The sequence below is a fragment of the Erithacus rubecula genome (assembly GCF_903797595.1).
Source record: "Erithacus rubecula genome assembly, chromosome: 4".
Taxonomy (NCBI): Eukaryota; Metazoa; Chordata; class Aves; order Passeriformes; family Muscicapidae; genus Erithacus; species Erithacus rubecula.
The window spans coordinates 44383098-44397709 of record NC_136686.1 but is presented as its reverse complement, the minus strand read 5'-3'; the positions used below and the strand labels follow the sequence as shown (position 1 = coordinate 44397709).

Here is a 14612-nt window from a genome sequence, read left to right as displayed (position 1 = left end):
TTTTTAACTAGGAAAGTTAAGCAAGTGCTTGACCTACACAGTATAGAAAAAAACTGAAGTGCCCACATGGACATTGGATGTCATTGAAAGAAGACACGATTGCTCTGTCCAGAACCACTTTCTCTAATTTGCTGGACATTCCCTGATGGAGCTACTCACAAAGTTCAGAACAGCTCATATAACACAGTATCATGCAGTACTGTGTGTCTATAATATTTTCATCACCTGCCTTCTGGCCAATTTTGGGGCCACAATTCTATGAGCACCTACATCTCACTCACCTGGGTAGAGCAGGACCTCTCATCACTTCCTTTGTTTTGCTGAGCAAGGGGTTAACATTGTAACAGTACAGGAGGCACTTTAAAAAAAATGCATGTATAAATCACTGTATTAAGAACATTAGTAGGGCTCTTCTTGTGTATTTCTTTTAATTTTTTTTTATTACCATTCTATTTCCAGCATGTTCCACCCAGTTTCAGACCACTGTTGTGCTGGGCTTTCTTTTAAAACTCATTTGTATACTGCTCATATCCCTTGCACTCTCACTCTACTTTTGTTAGGCAAAAAAAAACAGTGCTTCTTTAGCTAAAAATATACTTTGCTTTGCTTCCTTTCTTCTTCTTCCAGGCTAATCCTGGCACTCTGTGCTGCTCTCTTGGCCCTCTAATACCATCTGTGTCTTCTCTCCACCACCTCTCCACAAATCTTCATTTATACTAAAACTCATAAATGATACTTAGCATTTACATATCCTTTTACAAATATTAATTAATTAGTGCTCATATACTTGTGGAGAGCAAGCACATTGTCCTCACTTGACAGATGGGGAAACAACAGCTGAGAGCACACTGCTCTCTGCTTTCATGGTGCCTAACACAATGGGGTCTCTTGCAAATTTTGGTTTATAGACATTAATGTAACAAATATTAACAGTGGCAATAAGTGATTTAATCAGAAATTGAATTGGAATGCAACAGAGGTGGTCCTGCAGTTACATTTGATTTTAATTCCAACAGAGCACCTAAGCCAGAGAACTGCTCCCCTAATACTCTGATGAAGGTACTTCACTGTTCTCCATCACAGCAGGACAGCTGGACACCTCAAGATGTTTCAAAGGAGAAAAATGTCCTGCAGAGCAGAGAGGGAAAGCACTACAGAACTTTAATTTTTGAGGAAAAAACCCATGCCCTCCCCACTCCTCAGGAGGAAAAAAAATAAAACCAAACCATCAAAATACCTAAAATCTGGCTTTGATAAAATTTTTGCCTTAAATATTGTTTTTCAGTTTCTAAGGTCTAATATAATAGGAAGGGCTGAAAGTTTTGTTTTTAAAAGGATTATTATGATTAGCCTTATTGCATTTAGTGTCCAGAATCAGGGAGGTGCTTTATCAGCTTTCCCTGAACCCCAAAGGCCCATTGTATTTGCAAGAGTACATGTCTAAATATTGGACATTACTGAATCTATTTGACTAAGTTACTACCAGTGGCACAGCAGCTGCTGTACCGTTTTCTAACCTAACATGTGTTTGCTGCCCATATTATCAGATTTACACAGAGGTTGTTGTTGCCAAAAGCAGAAGAGAGGTAAATTCCAACACTGTGACCCTTTGAAGTCAAGAAACCTGAATCTATTCCAGTGGCTCTCCATGGAATGCATGGGAATGGCTCCCAAGGAACCCAGAAATCCATCCACAAAAGAAGAGTATGGATTTTGGAAAAATATTAAGATAAGGGAAAAAAAAAAAAAAGGTAATTCGCATGTCTTAATGTATTTAAATATGTGTATGCCGGCAAACCTACACAGACCCCTGCTGCATCCTTCAGATTAACGCTGTTGGGAATTTTCCTGGGAGCGAGCTCAGCCTCCAAGCCCAGCCCGCAGAGCAGGCACGGGCAGCGGTGACCAGCACAACAACTGTCCTTCCCTCTAACTCCTGGCACTGTCCCAGCTGCTGTCCTGCCCCGCAGGAGCACGCAAAGCAAAGAGGCAGAGCTGACAGCAAAGGCAGCGGGGGAGCACCAGAGAGATCATGATAGTGTATTTTGTACTAGGGACGGTCTCTGTTTTTACCTTCAGACGGCGGCGGTGGGGATGCGCGGTGAGGGGCCGGGTTTCCCCCCGCTCTCCCTCACAGCCGCGGCCGGGGCAGCTGAGGGAATGGCGGGTCTGGGATCCGCGGCCGGGGGAGCTGAGGGAATGGCGGGTCTGGGATCCGCGGCCGGGGCAGCTGAGGGAATGGCGGGTCTGGGATCCGCGGCCTTGCCGAGCCCCAGCCGCCATCTCGTGGCCGCCGGGCGAACTGTGGCTCGGGGACACGCACGGCCAGTTGTCCCGGTGCTCCTGCGGCCCGTGTCGCCGCCAGGCATGTGCAGGGAAACTGCCCAGCAATGGGCAAAAATCCACTTAAATCCCCGTTCATCCCAGGTGCCGCTGGCACCGCGTTTGCCCAGGGCGCTCTCCCGTTGGAGGGCAGCGCTGAGTGTCAGAGCTGCGATTCCCACTGCGCGCCGGCCGAGCAGTGCAACAACTGCCTTTGTGTCATGGCATAGACATAGCCTACAAAAGGAACCCGGGAGACAGAGATCTAGCACCGGCGAGTGGTTATTTCATTGTGTTTGCAGCATCTGTGCAGCTCCCAGGTCGGCACGTTTTGCCTAGCTGGGTTGAAGAAGTTTAGCAATATTCTGTGTCTGTGAGTGTACAAGTGCTTGAAGAATTTATTGGCCTACTTTTTGGACTGTTTCACTGTAAACAAAAGGGGATTTTGATACTGTATTTAAATAATCCTCAGTTACAGCAAAACTCCACGTACAATCTTACCTGTGCTAACTGTATAGCTAATGGATCATTCAATTATTAAAAATACAGGTTTGTCATTAATTTCTCGAGTCTTCTCATTCTATCTGTGCAATGCTGATGTGATGATCCATGGCACAATATTCGGCTGTTTCTCAAGGGGTTTAACAAGTCTAACAGAAGGCTGTTCCAGGGATTTTGATACCTCAGCTAACTCGAGCGTGCCAATACCTTTGTATGTTGTTTATGGAAGCCTTAGGTTTACACTTCTTTCTAAAGTAATTTCTTTTAACATTCCTGGGTAGTTTTCTCACCCCAAAGATCTGTAGACCTCGTGTTGTTTAGTGTCCTCTCCAGTGAATGAGGGAATAAAATACACGGTACATTAAATGAATTAAAATATTAATTCAATAACCTTCTTCTTTCAAAAGAGAAAATAATTCTTTAGTATTCCATTTTATTCCTTTTTGTTGGTCTTAGTAACTTAGGTTGATTATCTTTTGCTAATACCTTTAGATTACCTCTTCAGTTAACTTCCTGACTTCTGTTTTATACTTTGTCCATTTTCCATTGTATCATAACCTGCTTGATCAATTAAATTGGAAGGTGTGCAGCAGTTTTTTCAGCCTTTTTATGAATCATAAGAGAGTGCCACTTCCAATTACTCCACTATCAATAAAGAGGAAATGCAGAGTGTTATAAAAAATACACAAAAATGCAAAAAAAAAAAAAAAAACCAAAACAAAACAAAAAAAAAGTATGAGTGTTTGACAGAAATTTTGGATTAGAGCTAGTTGACATACCCTTAAATCAAAGCATGAAGTGGGAATACAGGATTTGTGGGTGAGGATGTACACTTGGGAGGTGGGAGGACCCTCTCTAGAGTTTGCCTTCTGACATTTACCTTCTTGGTATGCTGTATAAACACAGATAACAACCTACTGTGGCCTATCAACCAGTGGTGTTTCCCAAATAACTGGTTGATCTCTAGAGTTTATTTCCACCAGCTGGAGTGACACAGCAGACAGCTGCACATATGTGAAATACTTTCCTCCCATTACTTTTCCATGTGAGCCACTACTGCAATTGTGACAGGGACCTGACTCACTCAAGGGAGCTGGCCCACAAAATGTCAAGTAGGTAGAAAGGCAGCTTGCAAAATTGCATCTCTTCTTGAGATGAGGTCTTCCACTAGGAAAGCACTTGAAAACTTCTCAGCTTATGGATTTTGATATGTGCCGTAGCTATCAAAGAAAGAAACAGAGAGGAGAAAGTCTTACCCAAAGCATGAGCAAAGGAGAAGCAGAATGAGTGTTAACCTTTTTTTATCAAGTTATGATGAGTTACAGCATAAAATGCTGACTCTTGATAGTTGTGAGTAACTTTACTTGCATGGAAAATCTTTGACTTCTGTGAGATGTCTCTCTTGTTTTCCTCTCATCCTTCCCATCTGCTCTCAGTGTTCAGACAATATTTCAGCAACAGTTGTTTAAAAGAGGAGATCAGAACCATTTATGGCTAAGGGTTTTATGACTAATCAATCAATTTCTCACTGTTTTTAAACAGCATACCTCGTGACTGACCTTCTCTTTTTTCCAAAATATTTTCAGCTGGGCAAAAGAAGATGCCAAATGAAGTAACAAAAATAAATTATTTCCCATTCTTCACTAAAAAAGAAATAAAGATTTCCAGGGAGTGGCAATGCAAACAGAGGAAGGAGCAATGTGTTCCCCTCAGTAGTAAATTGCTATGAGTTTTTTGGTAAAAGTAGGAGAATTTTACTACATATCAATAAGCTGATAACATGCAATGTACATAAATATCTGTATTCATGCACAGATCCTGATGCACTGCTCAGACCAGAAAAATTATGTAGACAGTATAGATGACACTGAAAGCTAGAGGCACAACATAAATTAGTTATTGTGTAAACTCACATGTATTCTTTTCTCTTCTGGCAGCCCCACGGGAGTCAATGTTAAGAACAACTGCAGCTGAGTGTTTATACCATTGTAACCTTAACATCCTTATGGCTTTCCTGAATACCAAATGAGCCTAATAGCAATGGAAGCAGGACACTCTTAGGTTCTTGCTTTGCTGGTGCACCTGCTGACAGAAAGGATTTTTACTACTCCATCCATATGCACATATATGTTCTATGTGAATCTCACCAAAATCATGCCCTGTGTAAATTGCTTACAAAAAGGCTTAGAAGGGATAGCTGGTCTACCTGATACATGAAATTATTACCTAATAAGAAGCTGCAAAACTGTATCTATGATAAGGATGGTAAATGTGCAAAGTTATCACGATGGAGAAATCATAAATTGTACTAGATACCGGATGAAAGAAAGGCTGTTGAAGTGAAAACATCTAGTACTGTTGAACATGCAACAAAGAATTGTTGCAATCAAATATGGAAGTAGCATGGTGGAGATGAGTGGAAACACAGAGGTGAGTGTGTGCTCCAAAGGAAGGCTTCTGGGGATGCCATTCACCTCGACATGGGCAGGCTGGATTTCAGTTTTGCTCTGATTATGCCTGTTCAAAATCTGTTAGGACCATGTCTGTGCAGTGAACTGACTGATTTTTTACCACAGAACCAAGCCTCTGATCACTCTTTCAAGCAAGCCTGGTGCTAAGATTTCTTCCCTTTCTCCCTGCTGGCACTGAGGTTCTTGAAATCTTGGCACTTATTTATTGAGTTCAAAGACATCTCGGATAACAGCAGCAGAAACAACAAAGGCTATATTGATCAGTGGCCTCATGGAACACTAATGAACCCACATGACATCCTGGTGTATTTTTTTCCAGATATTTAATCTTGAAGATACATTTTCTCAAAGAAGTCTGAAGAGCTCCAATGACTACAGAGGCTCTTTCCTCTGATTTAGAGGATGCTGGATTATATCCAGTGGGAGAAGTTTTCAATTATTTTTTTTCCTAAAATGCAATTGCACTTCTATTTTAAGTGTATTAATTGAACATGTATGTGATTTATACCACAAATGTCACTAGTTACTTCATAAGTATAAATTAAAGGACAGGTGATCTGAGATACTCTAATGGGATGATGTGTTCCTAGTGATTTAAATATCTGATGTCTTAGTGATAAAAATATATATAAACACATAAAAAGAATAAATAATTAAGTAAATGTAAAAGAAAGCATTTAAAGATCATGTTGATGAAGGAGAGAAATTATATGGGACAAAGAACTTTGGAAAGGGTAATCTGCTCTCTAAATAATGATTGGTGCATATGACAATGGAGGAAGATGTAATTTAAGTATTTTCATGTAGCTTTTACCCTTGCTCTCCATTCCTATTTTTAATCTTTTTGCATAGAATAAAAACTTCTCTACAAACTTGAGCAATCTGTTCTCAGAAATTTATTACAAAGGGATCATCAGACTGTTCTCTTTAGCCACTGTAACAGCACCTTTGGAAATTTGCTCATCTGACTGGTGAGGTAGAAAAGAAGTTTTGGGGCATCCTTGTAGCTGCCTGTTGTTTCATATCTAAAAAGAAGAATGATCTGCAAACTCTTAAGCTTCGGAGAAAAATTATGTGACCATTTTCTGTATTTTCTTCTTAATATTTTTTCTAGTGGCCATATATCCTTGTTTCATTGGCATCTGAATATGCATTTTTTCCTTCATATATGAAAATAATTTTTTTTCTATTAAATTTTAAGTTCTGTGCAGGACTCTAGAGGTCAATTTTTTTAATATGTGTTTTAGCGTGGAAACAAAAAGTGAAGATTTACAAATTATTTTGAGAAAAAGCATGTAAAAAAATCTGTGCAACCTCTTGAATTACATGTAGGGGGTTTTTATCTTTTTTTTGTAAGGCAGGAAATCTTGATGCCAGGTGTGCCAGGGCAGGGACAGGGACTGTTGCAGGGACAGGGAGTGTTTGGCTGTGAGTGCCCACGGAGGCAGGCAGGGAGGGGAGCCAGCCTGGCAGCCAGGCAAGCTGCCAGAACCTGACCAGCAGAGTGGAAGGCTGGTGAGAAAGGACACAAAATCACTCGATTCCCTGTCAAAGGTGTTGATGGAATCTACAGGTTCCAGTGAAATGTTTTGATTGTCTTAAATCAGAATTACCTCAGAATGGCCTTTATGGGCAAATTTCTGACTGACCAGCAATCTCAACTTCATTGCAGTGATGTGGTCTGCAGTGCTTGGCTATATTCTTTAATTCGATGCCAACTCAACACGAATTAGTTTAAAGAGAAAGCTGTCCAAATCAGAGATATTTGATACACCAACAGTCATCTCCATTTTCCATTTTCCAAGTAAACAAGTCAGAGATAGCCAAGTTTGTTATTTTTTTAAACTGATGGTCGATTAAAAAAAAAATTTCCTTTAAAAGTTACAGATTGTTTCTAGAAATATCCCACTCCTCTCAGTAACCTGCAGCTCTTCACCATACCTTGTGTGATATTCCCATCTCATATGGCCTCAGCATGTCTCAGATCAGCGAGCTGATGCAGAGCCCATTTGTTTGGTTTGGCAGTGAAATTCCAGCCAGATGTGCCACTTCACCCCACAGTCCCCATCTGGTGCATCAGGAGGGTGGGAAGGAGCCCATGGACTAATAGGCCAGGTCCTGGCAGGCAGCTAACCACTGACACGTGTGCAGCACCCCTCCAGCCCTGCCTACACAGTCACTTCTGAAACTTCTCTGCCACTGTCCACAAAAATAAAATAGTCTTCCACAAAACAATTACTGCTTGTACAATTTTATGTGTGGGCAGTGACTTTTGACTTTAATCTCTGGCAGTGCAGTGGCTCATAACCAATGGCTATGACTGCAGCTCAGATGAATATTTATTATTAATACTGCATTTACTATCCCACTAAATTCTTTGAGACAATGGACCGTTAAGTAGTATGAGGCTGACTGAAGTGCCTCCACCATTTAGGGGTTAGCAACTAAACGGCATTATATAATTTGAGTCAATTTCTGCCCAAGATTCCAGGGAGTGAACTCATCAGGATTACTCATTGTTAAAGGAGTGCCTCAGGGTTTAGTACTTTGACTTTATTATTTTTTCCTTCAGCTATTCAAAACCTTGGTTGGTTTGTAGGAAATGTTAATTATCCTTTCTGTGCTGATGTCCCACTGCTGTTTTATAAGCAGAGCTTTGCTTGTACAACTTCAAAAGAAATCTTCAAACTCAATATTACCAAGTTTGAATATTATCTAATTAACCTCCCAGTCTGTCATGCCTTGTTGGTTATCATGAAATAATCACAGCCCCTCAGGTGTTGAAGCTCTAGATGCAGCTAAGTGCCTCTAATTCCCTAAGGGGGTGATTAGCTCATGATAACAATGCTCCCTTGAGTTGTTTTATTGCTTTTATAAAAAGACTTTATTGTGGGGGAAATGTTTATTTTTATGCAGGAGGAAGATGGAGCTGACAGTTGAGGCTGGTGAGTGACTGCAGCTGTTACTCCTGAGCCGTGGTGCAAACCTTGATATATTTGCTCATTTCTGATACTCCTTGGACAATCACAATATGCTGGCTGGTAATTAGGCTCCTGCTGAACTCACAGTGTGAAGACAGAAAATAAATACTTCTAGTTCTGCCAGAGGTGAGCAGTTAAAACAAAACAAGACAAAGCAAAACAAGAAGTCCCTTCTAATGCAGGGATCATAATCCCCAGAGTCTGGAGTATTTCGGTGGTCTGGAAGCAGCTGGATTGATTTCTGTGCATTTTATCCCAATGAAAAATCTCTGTAAAAGTACAGAAAATAGAAAATTCAAGTCAGTAAATTAATAATATTTCATTTCTTGCAAAATCATGACAGTATAATTTCTAAGCACAAAACCCCAGTACCAGTCAGTAGGTTAATTGTAGGTCTCTGACCATTGACAACTAAAGTTGTATGGGTTTTCCTAACCCTGCTGCCTTTAGTTCTCTTTTCTCTCAACAGGCTTGCTCCAGAACATTGCTCTTACAGCACCTCACTGTACAGAGCCATGTAAGAAATGTATCTTCCTGCCAAGTTGTCCAGCTTCTTTTCATGTAAACAAAAGGACTGTAGTTCAAAGACACGTGCTTTTGAGACTTGCCTGCTGATAACTAGGTGGTTGGTTTCTTACAGAATTACAATGCTTGGTTGCAGAATTGGTTCATTACAGATGAAAGGAGAAAAAGAATGCTTAATTGACTAAAAGATAATTTTAAAAATGTGGCTTTTTTCTTGTATGGAATGACCACAAAGAAAAATATGCCAATTTGCAAAACAAGCATACTCTTAAGAGTTGCTTGCTATAGCTAACAATATAAAATTTCTTCAAGGAGAGTAATATGAGCAGAACGTGTCATTCTGGGCATCACTGTAATGATTTTTATATTTAGAGCTAAATTTTCTGATTTTTTTTTTCCTATTTTTGATACAAACAGTTCTTGTGAGGATTTCTAAATCTTAGGTTATTGGCATACACGTTCATTACTGTCATATGCTCTCAGCTTCATCGTGTTTTTTTGTTTCAGATCATCCTTGTGATGTTGTGATAAACATCAGATATCTTCCTTCTCTCTCAGAAATCACATTGTGTTATAAACCAGCCAGTTTGCTGCATTTAATGATTTATGAAAGGCTCAGCAAATAGAGGAATCAGGTCTGATTTTTTTCTGAATCATTTGGTCATAGTATCTCGACACTCATTTGTTAACAACTTCATATCCATGAGACGAAGGACCATGGAATCATAGAATGGTTAGGATTGGAAACAACCCTAAAAATTGTTTACTTCCAACTGCCCTGCCATGGATAGGGATGCCACCCAGGATATAGGCAGGAACCCTTAAATTTACTTTTTAGATGCTAGTACAAGCCTCAGGGTTGGTGGCCATGAGATACTGCAATTTTTAGCAACTTCCTTTCACACATGGCTTTACATATTTGCATACAGTTTTGTGTCTGTATATCCCAAATTACAGAATGCTTTCTTCAATTCTAAAAAAACTTTCCCGCTAACTTTAAATGTAAAGATAATCCTCAATATTTGTTGAGTTGAATGTTTTGAAAACTCAGTGCTGTCTTTGCCACCAACATGTAATGTGCAAGGAAAAACAAACATGTAAGGATGACTATCTCCAGAGCAAACTGCAAAAGAATTAAGTACACATACAAAGGCTCCCATGACAGGTAAAATCTTGGTATATTTGTCCAAAAACTCCATAATCTTAGGACTTGAATAAGAAAATAATCTGTGTGATTCAATATATATATATTTTTAATTTATAAATTTACTTCAAATTTTGGTATTATTGTTTGGCAAAATAATGCTGCATTTGATGATGGCTATGCATTTTAATCTTTTCCATGACATCATTTTACTGGTAAATGCTTCCTATAAGTATGTAAGCAGCACACTCACCCTCTCAAGAAAAAAATAGTGGATAAAAGATGGTTCATCTTAACAAAAATTCTTTTTTGTCTGAATAAGACCAGTCTAGCCAATCTGACCAGTTGTATGACTGGGGTTTTGATGATATTCAGACAAGGGTATATCACAAGTATTGGATCAAAGTGTTGAAGTGTCTGAGTGTATTAGTGAAAAAGGAAGCTCTGAAGGAGCTCACACATTGTCCACAAGCACATTTAGTTTCCTAGGTAACAGCTCCTGGTGATATCAGCCACAGCTACATCCAGAGCTGCACATGGAAGCCATTTGCTCTGCACAACTTTCAATTGTCAATAGCACTGCCTGGTTTTGAGCACTGTGTTTAGGCATAACATCTCTTAAATACAAAACAAGCAAGTACATATAACACTCCTGTGCTGAACACTCTTGTAATGTGTACTGCAGGTGGTAATTGTGAAAAAAAACAATTTCAGTCACAATGAAATTGAAAAATTTGGAGCTACTTTGATCATTAGGTTGTTCTGGAGGCAAAATTCTAGATGCTTCTCACAATTTGTAGATGAGGCTTGATGACAACACAGGCTCCCCCTACCTGAAAAAAAGCAGGAACTGCCAAGTAGATTTTTCTGTTACTGTTCTATTTTGTAGTCTATAAATAAATCCTGGGTAATCAAAGCAAGAGCTTTGTGTTAGCAATTTAACTCTTGAGTTGTCATTTTTAATGAAAGAAGAAATGAAACATTCCTTGAAACAGAAAGAAGTATTGTATCATTAAAATAATTCAGGAATGTGCAGGTCTAGTGAATTATGATGTAAAATTTTATCTCACTTTATGATCAACTTCTCACAGCAATTGAATGTTTCTTTAAAAATTAATTTTTTTCTCTATTGTCAGTCAGAATTGCGTTTCATTTAATAATTGTTACCTTATCACTTAAGTTCCCAGAGTGCTTTGCAAACGTTGTTTCCTCATCTGTGTATGACTGCATATGCAGTAATGCTTCTTCATAAGTAAGACAACATGATTAACATTAATAACAATTTTCAGGCATTTTTATGATTTTTACTGTGATGAAAATATTGCCTTTTAATGACCCTAATGAAACAGTACTTTACAGACAGCGTGAAAAGTTGCCAAGAGGTGTAAACCAATTATTATGACAAAAAGCATGAGTTTGGAAGAGCCATTTCTCTCACAAAGAGCGTGTGTGAAAAAAACAGAATAAAGAAATCCTTTGGGGAAAAATTAATTTTAATAAACTTCATACGTGCACAAAGACTGTGTAAATCTAGGCTCCAAGTGTAATGGGTACTGCAGTAATCACCTAGAAACTTGAAATAAGAATCCTAAACAGCTGTCTTGCCAGTCTGTGAACAAAGCTTAGTTGCCATTGCCAAATGGCAATAATTTCATGCTGGAGATGACTCAGGCGAAAGCTCTGGCCACATTCCCCTCTCAGAGGCACATGCTTCCTCCCTGGACTACCCAGCCACTTGCAGAAATTGCTTTGATGATTTGTCCTCCTTTCCTTTCATGATTTCTTCCTTATGTCCTGGGGTGTTCTACACTGTGTGCAGTTTTTGTCATGGGGAAATGAATGTTCAAATAAATATAGAAACTTGATACAACTATTAATATAATAAAGTAGAAAATGCAATAAGGTAGGAAATGTAAAGGAAAAGCATTTCTAGAATCACTGATGCTCTTTGTCCTTAGCAGGCTCTATCTTCTTTTTTTCAGGCTTGTCATTTTGTGACACTCGCAAAATCTTATTAGAAGGGGCACAGTATGATGAGTATGAAGGTGGTAGGAATTTAACTGATACAATTGTCATGTACCTGGCAGACTAATTTTTCCTGATACATGAAGTATCCATGTACAGGTCTTTACTGTGAAGGATCTGCCATGTGAGAAGTTCAGTCCCATGAGCTAATTCAAACTATGTGTATTTGAAAATAAGTATTGGGGTGTTTCTGACTAGGGACTGACAGAGTACAGGTATTCTCTCTGTAAATGTATATTCCTCTGCACACCATTGAGCAGTGGCAAAGAGCTATTTCTTCTGGGGTTTTTCTATCCATCTGATGTTTTCCACTTTATACCACCACCTTATGGAAGTTCCACCTTTTTTCCACCTTATGGAAGTTCAGAGGCTTTTCTCTAACAACAAAGCAGTTCCTTCCTTCTCTACAGATGTGAAAAAGCAAGAGGGTGTCTGCAGTGTAGTGTAGGGAGGACACATTGAAAATACCCAGGAAAATTTCAAATCTGGTCACCAATATGGATTATTCAGTAGGAGTGATACAAGATCTGGTGAATATGAAGAGGTGAAAAGCAAAACAGAAAAACTGGTTAAAAAATGTGCAATGGAAGTGATCTATTTCAGCATAATTCCAGCCCTCCACTAGGAAGAGGTAATTAATTTTTTTAAAAAAATTTGCTTATCCAGTTCCCATCAACATCATATTGAGCAGTCCTATGTCACAGACTTCCTCACATACCTGCAAAATTCCTACTTGCATAACTTCACTGTCCTCCTAGACTTCCAAGAAATATTCCCTTATGTCTACTACCCCTTATGTATTTGTCCCCTTCACAATTTGTTAAGAAAAGTGAGACTGATAAAATTAGATGTAAACTGTTACATACTCAAGCACAGTAAACAAAGGCCACGCAGTCTAGTGTCAGTAATCAGTAGCAGAAGAAACCTGTCTCAAGCAGATGTATTTTTTTCTCGAAGTTTAACCACGCAGATATTAAGGCAGAGACAATTTTATATTGGAGAACATATTTTCAATAAAGTTTATTGAAAGTTTATTTTCTCTCAATTTACATAGCCTTGGAAAAGCCCTGGAAAAGCCTGGAGTCCAGAATCACTTGAAACCAGCTGGTTAAGGACACCTAATTCATCACTACCACTACCATCCTCTAGTTGCAGTGCTTGAATGCCACTCAGATAATTGTGTGTATTCTGGTCACTGATGCTGCCAAACTGCATAAAAATGACCATTTTTTTCTCTGTTTAATTTTCGCTGTCTAGCTATACTTTTCTTTCCATAAATTCATTTTCTTTATCTTTTTCTCACTCTTATCCACTCATCTTGTATGTGTGACTAATTTTAATTACACTGGCATTCCCCTCTGGGAAGTGAACAGGAGGCTTGATATTGCTTTGGATTGGTGCCCAAAAGGGCTGCACTTTCACTGCCCACTTGTGTATTTTCGAATAAGACAAGAGATTAGAATACTGTGAAGCAAACCCACCTCAGGAATGCAGTAAACAGGAGGGGAAGAGTGTCCTATGCTTTTCTCACACAAGATGCAGGCAGGATGTGAAACTTTGTGCTCTATGGGATGAAGGTAGGTCAGATGAGGTGGGGCAAATTCAGTGTGGCTTGGTTCTGCTCAGTCATACTTTCACATGTCTGTGGTGTTTCACACTTCTGGTTATTCAGCCCTTAGCTGCCCTGTGCCATGGGATGTTGCATCCTCACAACAAGGCATTTTTTGTCTGCCATGTGTGTCTCCAACAGGCAGCAGTGTGACTGCTGCTGCAAAGGAGATGAGCTAAAAGAGGAGAGTTCACACAGCACTGATGGGTTTATGGTGTGTGACTGACTTGGATGGGCAAGTAGTCAAGACTGCCAGCTGGGGAAAGAGGAATAAAGTAGGAATTCACCACAAAGGAAGAAGATATCTGAGTAGAACCTGAAGCTAAAAATATAATTTTTATTTACCTTAGCATATTTCTCAGGAACTCCAATAGATACTTCACATTAAGAACAGGAAATGCATCTGAAGCACAATGTCTTCAGAAAAAACTGGAAAAGAAATCTCTACCTAAGAACCATTAAAAATCATATGGGATCTAAAACACTTACTGAGAAAAGTAGAATGCATGAGAGTGATTTCACTGCAGCAAAACTTCTAGGCATGTACATCTCAGAGATTTGGAATAGCTGGGGAAATGGCAGATACTTTAGCATGTCATCAGTGAGTCATCAGTGTCATCAGCAACAATTTGTTAGCAGCTAGTCTATTATAAAAAGAAATAACTTATGGCCTTTGTGAGCCTGAATTAAATGTGATATCTTTCTGAATCAAAATAAACTCAATAAACACTTCTCTGCCAGTTAACCTGCTGGCAGCAGCACTGGCTGATTACTTCTGTGACTATCTCAGCTTTCATTCAAGAGTGATAATTTTCCTAAAAAAGATTTTGATTTATTTGTTTTCCAGTCAAGTTTCTCACCAATGTTTTTACACGCATTCATTTTTTAAGGAAAAGTTTTAATGGTCAGATCAGATAAATAATTTTGTGAAAGTTTAAAAACCTAAAGCCCAAATGAAGCTCTAGGTCTCCTTACTCTTTTCCTTCTAGCCTGCTCAATAACCTGGGAAATATGAGAGCCATAAATACTGTCAT

At 39.1% G+C, this 14612-nt stretch overlaps 1 long non-coding RNA gene across 1 annotated transcript; it reads left to right on the top strand.

Moving 5' to 3' along the window:
- Positions 1-7228: 7228 nt before the first annotated feature.
- LOC306801560 lies at positions 7229-12282 on the top strand. The gene is made up of 3 exons (XR_013774127.1): positions 7229-8401; positions 10434-10581; positions 11927-12282. It is a non-coding gene; the product is annotated as an uncharacterized lncRNA (long non-coding RNA).
- The last annotated feature ends 2330 nt before the right edge of the window (positions 12283-14612 follow it).